Source organism: Protopterus annectens, chromosome 1.part2 (assembly GCF_019279795.1).
Source record: "Protopterus annectens isolate FY-2018-M chromosome 1.part2, PAN1.0, whole genome shotgun sequence".
NCBI lineage: Eukaryota > Metazoa > Chordata > Ceratodontiformes > Protopteridae > Protopterus > Protopterus annectens.
In genome coordinates, this window is record NC_056727.1 from 48,704,978 (window position 1) to 48,714,565 (window position 9,588).

Genomic DNA, 9,588 nt, shown 5'->3' on the forward strand with positions numbered 1-9,588 from the left:
GATGTTCATTATCTTCTCTGCAAATATAATTATCAGTTCCTGCAATAATAGAATCTCCAATTACAATAATATCTTTTCTGAGCAGATAGGAGGAATCGCCAACTTCTAATGCAATAATATCTGCTCTATCAATTGTTGCAAAGAAATGATCTTCAGCACCATCAGTGTTATTAATCCCACTGTTTTCATTGCTTAGTACATTTGCCAGCATACAATTCTCATCCAGCTGGCTTTGTACATCCACAGCTTGAGCCATGTAGTCAACATCTGTCTTTCTCTTCTTTGTTTCTTACAATAATGTTCTTCAATCATTTTTCATTCAATATTCATTTCTTCCTTTTCATCTGCCCCTTTCAAACATTTATCATTTTCTTTTTCTTCCTTGTTATTTGTTGTGGACTTCTTCATTTCTTTCTTTTTTCTTTCCTTCTAAACACTCTGAATCATCAGATTGCTGAATACTCACATTCAGAATTTCAAAGTTGTCTTGAGCATCATCTTGTTTTATAGATTCATATGTTCATAGGTTGGTACTGGGCTATCTGCCCAAAGGTATATATTAGCCCAGCCACATTGTGCGGTATTCACCGCCCCTTTAGTAGTTCCCTAGACCCTTGTACTAGCAGCTAGTACCCTTGACCCCTGTCTAGTGGTGCTGTTGGTGTGATCCCTGGTGTGTACTTTCTGTTACTCATCCACTCATCAAGGTTCCTCTTGAAGAGTGATAGTGAGTGGCTCTGTCTTATGTAGATCAGGACCCTGTTCCATAGTAAGGGAAGTCTCTGCGAAGGGAATCTATCCCTCCAGCATGTTTATTTTTTTATTTATTTTTATTTTATTTTACATTTGTTGACCGGGCTAGTCCAACTGGATACATGTCCATTTTCAGTGGAGGCCCGGGGAGAAAAGCTCAGGATCATGGTAAGTTAAACCAATACAATGATGAAGTTACAACAAATAAATCAAGTAAATACAAATACAATGTTGTTGTTAGGACAAGTAAATACAGGTAAATACACTGACGCTTACAGGCCCAAATAAAGGAAGCAAGAGTGAAAATTATGTTTTGAAGAGGTACAGAATTAAACAGCTAGACAAACAGGCAAAATAGTGGCCTCTTGGGTTTATGGGTTAGGTGGAGGCTGAGAGAAGCCTTGGACAGGCAGGGATGATAGCATTTAGTCTGGATTGGAGCAGGGGCATAACCATTGAGATTTCAGGTGTGCTCTGAGGTGTTTTTTAAACTGGTACTGAGATGACGTGTGTCTTAGGTTGTTTGGAAGGGCATTCCAGGATTTGCCAATAGAATTGGCATATAGTGCTTCACCACCAGAATTGTTGGATTTAATGGTCAGTACTTGTAGGCTTTTGGAAGACCTAAGGGACTTAAGGTTGGAGTACGGGGTGAGTATTTTGTTCAGTGCAGGGGTTTTGTCTGGATGATTGATAATTTTAAATGCCTCAGTTAGCTGGTTGAGTTTGAGAATATTAGGCAGTTCTAGCCATTCTAGTGACCTTAGATTTAGGCAGTGATGGGTGCGATAGGGCATTCCAGTTATGAATCTGGCTATGTGATTGTATGTAGTAGAAAGTTTATTGAGCTCTCTCTTATTGAGGAAGGAGAATATCGGGGAGGCATAAAGGAGTGTGGAGAGGAGGTGGGTTCGGGCAATAGTAAGTTTGGTGTGCGGTGTTAAGAAAGCCTTTATTCTATACATTGACCCAAGTTTTTTATTGACCGATATAATGGTTAGATTTACATGCATATCAAATTTAAGATTATGGTCTATGGTCACCCCTAGTAGTTTGGTGTGGGGTACGGGGTAGATGATGGTGCCATTATTGGAGGACACATGGAAGGTTGGGTTATTGGTGTTGAGGGTTCTATAGCTTGAGCAGTAGCTGGGGTGGGGAAAAATAGAAGTAATTTGGTTTTGGTTGGTTTGAGTAAGAGTTTAAGTTCCGAGAACCATTTTTCGACAGTGGAAAAGCAGTTTTGGGTAGTCGCTTGGAGTTTGGCGAGATACGTCAGAGCAGATCAGGGTGGAGTCGTCTGCATATTGAATGCAAGTGGCCTTGGGAATCTTGGAGTGTAAACCATTTATGAAGATGGAAAAAAGAAGGGGACCGAGAATAGATCCTTGGGGGACACCAATATTGGTGGGGAGGAGGTCTGATAGGCTGTTTTGCCACTGAACTGCCTGTTTTCTGCAAGAGAGGTAGGCATTGAACCAACTTATGGTTGGTTTGCTAAGATGAAAGGTTTCCAGTGACTGAAGTAGTAGTTGGTGGTTGACCATATCGAAGGCTTTCGATAGGTCTAGAAAGAGCACAGAGGATATTAATTTATTATTGCGGTTGTGGTTGACTGAGTCAACAAAGGAGAGGAGAGCAGTGGTTGTGCTGTGATGGGGGCGAAAGCCATGTTGGGTGTTCGATAGGAGGTTATTTTGTGTGAGGTGGTTCATGAGTTGTTTGTGGACACAGCGTTCCATAATTTTGGCTAGGGGAGACAGTATGGCTATGGGTCTATAGTTCGAAGTGTCAGTGGAGGACCCTCCTTTATGGAGGGGGATGATAAAGGAGATTTTCCAAATAGAGGGAATAGATGCTTCAGAAATGGTCCGGTTAATTAAGATTGAGACAGGGTAGGCTATGACGTCAGATGCTATTTGTAAGTATTTGGCTGGGAGCAAATCTGCTGCTAGGGTGGTTGGTTTAAGTTTTTTCAAAAGGGTACGAATGTAGGAGGTGGAGATGGGTTGTAGGTTGAAGGCAGTTTGGGTTTTATCTATGGTTGGGGTTGCCACTGAGGGAGTCGTGGCAAGCTTACTGGCTAGGGACTGGATGTTCTATTCATTGTTGTGTTGAGGTTTATAGTCCCTAGAGCATGTAGCTCGAGTAGATTTGGTTTTGCTAAGATGGAGCATGTTCAACAATTCTGGGTTGGACATGGCTCTGTACTTTAGACAGAGATCGCATCTGAGAAAGTGATATGCAACAGAGAACAGTCTTAGCTTTTTCAATCGTGCTGCATAGGGCAACTGTTTGAGGCCAGTAATCCTCTTGGTTAGGTACCTCTATCATCTCTACAGCTGCTGGAGATGTCTAGCCAAGTACATTCCAATTGGTGCATTGTACTCAATAATGGGTCTGATGAGGGAAGAGTAGAGGGGCACCATTACATCCTTAGATCTTGATGCGAACCCTTTCGTGATCAGATGGGTCACATAGAAGGATTTTCTAACCACTTTGGCAACATGGTTATCAAAGGAAAGCTGACTATCTACTTGGGTCCCTAGATCCCTTATTTCTTCTTCAGATTTCAGGGGATTACCTCCTATGTGTAGTTTGAGGGTACTCTGTTTTTTCCAAAGGGGATTACTATGCATTTTTTTGCATTTAGCTTGAGACCATGGCTTTGACACCATGCATCATTTTAGGCCCTTCTGGAAGATCTCCATGTCGGCTGGAGACTCTATTATAGCACCCAGTTTGCAGTCGTCCACAAACTTAGCCAGCCCCACAGCCCTTCCGTGCTTGCTTGTACTTCTGAGAAGTATATGCCAAACAGGAGGGGCCCCAGGACAGAGCCCTGAGGCACACCACTTGTTACTGGTCTGGATTTGGACATAGATCCCGCTACTCTTACTTTATGGGATCTGTCTGAGAGCCAGTTTGTGATCCATCTTGTGACGTAAGGGTTTATGCCCAGGCTGGTGAGCTTATCAATAATACCTGAATGGGGAATGGTGTCAAATGCTTTAGCAAGGTCAAGGTAAGCCATGTGTACCTCCTTTCCCTTATCTATAGCCTTAGTAACTGTCTCAAAGAAATCCACCAGGTTCAGGAGGCATGATCTGCCCTTGACGAAGCCGAACTGTGTGGGGTCCAGCGACTGGAGGTTCCCAATCTCTCCATTTATGATTTCCATAATGATTCGCTCCATAGCCTTACAGATCAGACTGGTCAGGCTTATTGGTCGGTAGTTCCCACGGTCAGTTGTGGCCCCACCCTTGTGTATCAGGACCACCATTGCCGTGCACCATTCTATGGGCACATATCCTGTGGAGAGGCTGAGACTGAACAGGGTATTAAGATGCGGGGTTAATTCCTTTTGGAGCTCGCGTATGACAGAACCTGGGACACCATCTGGTCCCATGGAGGCAGTGTTTTTAGCTTTAGATAGAGCCTTGTAAACCAATGTATCAGTAATAATTGGACTTACACAAACCCCTAGAATGGTAATAGGCCCTGTAGGTGGTGAGGGGGGGGGATTTGCACTGAACCTGTCAGCCAAGATGTTGACAATGTCAGAAGGTTCACTGTATTTTGTTCCATTTTGTACTAGCTCAGAACAGAACTGAGCGTTGCCATTTAGGTTTTTGACGTAGCCATAGAAGGCCTTTTGGCTATCCTTGGCATCCTTGGCAACTTTCTTTTCAAAATCAGCTTTAGTTGACTTGATGAGGGCCCTCAATTTCTTACTAATGCTGATCAGGGATGATTTTTCTACTTGTGATTTGGCCTTTTTTTGTATAAGTCTCCTCCTTTTATTGTAAAGTTTGCTTATGGCCAGGGTCCACCAGACTGGTTTCTTCTTGCTTGAGGAAGGAGTCTTGGTTTTATTTGGGATAGCATGGTCCATGCAATCCTGAAGATGCATATAGAGTGCCTTGGTGTAGGATTCTGCATCCTGGATATCATTATCCTTCTGCAAAGGAATAGTGAAGCTTTCCACTTCAGATGCAAGTAGTTTGAAGTTTGCTTTGGAAAGGTTTTTGACTATGGTTTCTTTGATTGGGGGAGTTGGAGGAGTGAGGATGTCCAGGGTTATCAGTTTGTGGTCGGATGTGACCAAGGAGGGGGTGATAATGGGTGTGGTACAATGGGCGCCCATATTTGTGATGATTAAATCCAATATGTTGTCCCCTCTAGTGGGGGAATATACTAGTTGTTCAAGGGCATTTGAATTTATAAATTATATGAATCGCTGAGCATAGGAGTTGGAACATTGGTAGTTCGCCCAGTCTATACCAGGGCAGTTGAAATCACCCAAGATTATGGTGTTGGGTAGGACCTTTATATTTTACAATGTCTCAAGGAATGCAGAGTGAGCATCTTGGGACATGGTGGGCGATCTATAACCGGCTACGACTTGAAATGTGGTTTTGCCTGCTGATAGTTGCGCATGGATGATCTCTGGGGCATCATGCTGTGCTACTAACCTGGAGATATGGGTATCCTTGATGAATATGGATACACCTCCGCCCTTTGTACTGTGATTTATATGGGTTGAATAAACTTCACTGACAATAGATATGCCATTTCCTAAATCTGTTCTATTTGTTCTATGCCTAACATTATTTATCTCACCAGGTCAGTCATTAATATATAAATATATATATATATATATATATATATATATATAACAACATTTCTCCCAGCCATGCCAATTGAAGAAGTACAATCATCATCATCAGCAAGTCTAAGTTTACTTCAAATAATGGTAAGCAAATTATCCAACGTTTTACATGAAGAACATAGATCACCAGTGTTATTGGGTATTAGCTTAAAATATGCATAGCATTTGTTACACCGTACAAGATGTTTGTGCTTTAGCAAATCATTAATGACATGCTCATTTAAGGAATCTATAATCAGCTTCAAACAAATAAAAAATTATAAAAGAAAATAATAATCAAAATCAGTAACCACAGAATTCAAAGAGACCTGTAGTCAAAATCAGTAACCACAGAATTCAAAGAGACCTGTAGTCAAAATCAGTAACCACAGAATTCAAAGAGACCTGTAGTCAAAATCAGTAACCACAGAATTCAAAGAGACCTGTAGTCAAAATCAGTAACCACAGAATTCAGAGACCTGTAGTCAAAATCAGTAACCACAGAATTCAGAGAGACCTGTAGTCAAAATCAGTAACCACAGACTTCAAAGAGACCTGTAGTCAAAATCAGTAACCACAGAATTCAAAGAGACCTGTAGTCAAAATCAGTAACCACAGAATTCAAAGAGACCTGTAGTCAAAATCAGTAACCACAGAATTCAAAGAGACCTGGCACACCTGGAAAACCTCCTCATTCTACTACACAGGTTGTTCAAAACACCGCACTATAGCCTCAACCCTGTTCCACACCACCTATATAAACTATCTCACAATCAAAGTCCTTCCTCGTCATCCCACATCACCAGTAGCTCTGAAATATTACAACTTCAACACAAACTCCCCAAACTCTTTTTACACATAATTATGTATTTAAGGTGCTCAGGAGACATTCAGCCTAATCCTGGTCCCACCCCCAAATGCATTTCATTAGCCATCCCTTCACCATCAACACTTGCTTTGCTCCACCATAGATGTAAATCCTCCTTTCTTATCCTTAATATGAATGTAAGATGTATAGCAAAGTCCATGACCTACATCCCCTATTATCCCTTTACTCCTCTGACATGGTAACACTAACAGAAACATGGTTTAAACCAGATATCAATAGCAATAAAATTACTGCTCCTGGTTACAGAATCCTATGTAAAGATAGGAAAAATTTTAAAAAGGAGGAGGTTTTGTAATCTTATTCAAAGATCACCTTATGAAAGACTTTCTGGACCTCTCCATACCTGAATTTGATAATGGAGAATTAATATTTGCAAGTTAACAATTAACTCCAAAAAACACCTAGATATCATAGCTGGATATATTCCACCAGGCAACAATATCGCCACACTTGAAAGTAAACTACAATGGATCTCCATATCTCTCCCACACTCAACTATACTAATGGGTGACTTTAATATTGATTGGATTCTTTGTTCCTCTCCAAACACTACATCCCATGTAAACCTTTACATCTTCACCCAACTCATCATGTCTCCTTCTAGGACTGTTAAAACTTATAAGCACCAGTCCATCCTTGATTGGATTTTGCTTAGCAGCTCCAATCTCTCTTCCTATGCAGGCTGCCTCCCTGACTGCCTTAGTGACCACAACCGAACCTTTCTCCTAAGAAACCACATTCATCAAAACTGCCAGCCATTAATCCGTCTTAACAGAAACAAAAAGTTGTGATCTAAACAGGTTTAGCTCTGCCCGAAAATGCAACAATTGGGAACCTCTAAAGAACCTGCCTCTAGAAGATGCTGTTGTCTCCTTTAACTCCACCTTCCTAAACATACTCAACTATCATGCCCCACTAGAACCATTAGAGTGAGATCAAAATATGCACCCTGGGTAAGTAACAAATCCAGATTCCTATCAGAACCATAGATAAAGTCTGGGAACAATATTGTAAAACCAAATCCCATATAACTAAACAATCCTTCCTAGAACTCCAAAATAAAGAAAAAAACTATTAAAATTAGACAAATGCAATTACTATTACAAAATACAGAATAAATATCAAAATAACCCTCAAAAAGTCTGGGCAGCAGTTAACAATATATTGCATCCTGGAAAATCAACTACTCCCACCCCAATAATAACCAACAACTCCATGAACTTAGCCACTCAATTTAATACTTACTTTACAAAATCAATTCAACAACTTGCACTAACGCAGACCAGCCTTTACCACACCCCTCCTACCCCAAACCACAACAGTTTACATCCACCCAAAAGCAACAACCAATTTACATTAAACCCAGTTTCCACTAGCATCATCAAAAAACTACTAAAAAACATAAGCCCACTACCTTAGCTGCCGACAACCTCCCTGCTGAATTCCTGCAAATTGTAGCAGAAGCAATCACATACCATGTATCCATACTTATAAACAGGTCATTATCTGAAGCTTATGTTGCTACCATCTGGAAAATCTCCCACATCTTGCCCTTACACAAAGGAGTTAACTCCACCAAACTAACAAACTATCACCCAATTGCCATTCTATCCTCTCTCTCAAAAATTCTGGAAAGAGTGGTACACACCCAACTTATGGACTATCTCCTTACACACAAGCTTCTGTCTAATACCCAATATGGTTTTCACCTGTCTCACAGCACCACCACAGCCCTACTGTCCTTCACTGACACAGTTAACCAGTATAGAAACAATGGTCGATTTGTATCAGTCATATTCCTGGACCTGTCCAAGGCCTTTGATATAGTCAACCACTCCAAACTTATCTATGTCCTCTCCTCCCTCAGCCTTAGTCACCCCACTATCATCTGGTTCCAAAGTTACCTGGCAGAATGTCAACAGGCTGTCTGCTGGCAACAAGATCTCTCACCTGTTTGCCCTGTCGCACTAGGGTTTCCCCAAGGCTCCATCCTTGGTCCTTGCACTAACCCAGACCAGCCCTTACCACTCTGCTCCTTTCCCAAACCACAACAGTTTACATCCACCCAAAAGCAACAACCAGTTTACATTAAATCCAGTTTCCACTAGCATCATCAAAAAACTACAAAAAAACATAAGCCCACTACCTTAGCTGCCGACAACCTCCCTGCTGAATTCTTGCAAATTGCAGCAGACACAATCACATACCATGTATCCATACTTATAAACAGGTCATTATCTGAAGCTTATGTTCCTACCATCTGGAAAATGTCCTACATCTTGCCCTTACACAAAGGAGGTAACTCCACCGAATTAACAAACTATCGCCCAATTGCTATTCTATCCTCTCTCTCAAATATTCTGAAAAGAGTCATACACACCCAACTTATGGACTATCTCCTTACACACAAGCTTCTGTCTAATACCCAACATGGTTTTCACCTGTCTCACAACACCACCACAGCCCTACTGTCCTTCACTAACACAGTTAACCAGTATACAAATAATGGTTGATTTGTATCAGTCATATTCCTGGACCTGTCCAAGGCCTTTGATATAGCCAACCACTCCAAACTCATCTATGTCCTCTTTTCCCACAGCCTTAGTCACCCCACTATCACCTGGTTCCAAAGTTACCTGGCAGAATGTCAACAGGCTGTCTGCTGGCAACAAGAACTCTCACCTGTTCGCCCTGTCACACTAGGGTTCACCCAAGGCTCCATCCTTAGTCCTCTTCTTTTTTCTCATTTTACCAAACAGCTTCACTCGGCTACACCATATGCCTCAATGGTTCAGTAAGCTGATGATGCTACCCTGATTTGCTCAGCTTCCTCCCTCAAAGACGTCCATACCATTACTCAAGATTCCTTTTTATCCACTGAATCCTGGTTTACTAGCTCCCAACTTATCCTAAATCCCCAAAAAACAAAACTTCTTCTGTTCTACCCAACCAGATATACCTCACCATCCAAAACCTTAAGTATACTATCTAAACATAAAACTGTTAGCACCCCACCAAACCATACCAAATTACTAGGACTGGAAATTGACAATAACCTGGAAAGTAATATTCACATTGCCCAATCCATTAAAAAAATTCACAAAAACTAGGTCTCCTATATAAAAACAACAGATTTCTGACAAATAACACAAAAGCCACCAATGCTAGAACCCATGTTCTCTCAACTCTCCTGTACACCTCCCCAATCTTAACCAACCTCTGCAAGACAGATCTAGCCAAACTCAAAGACTGTTACAATAAAATCTCCAAGTTTGCCACTGATGCCTCATACAAG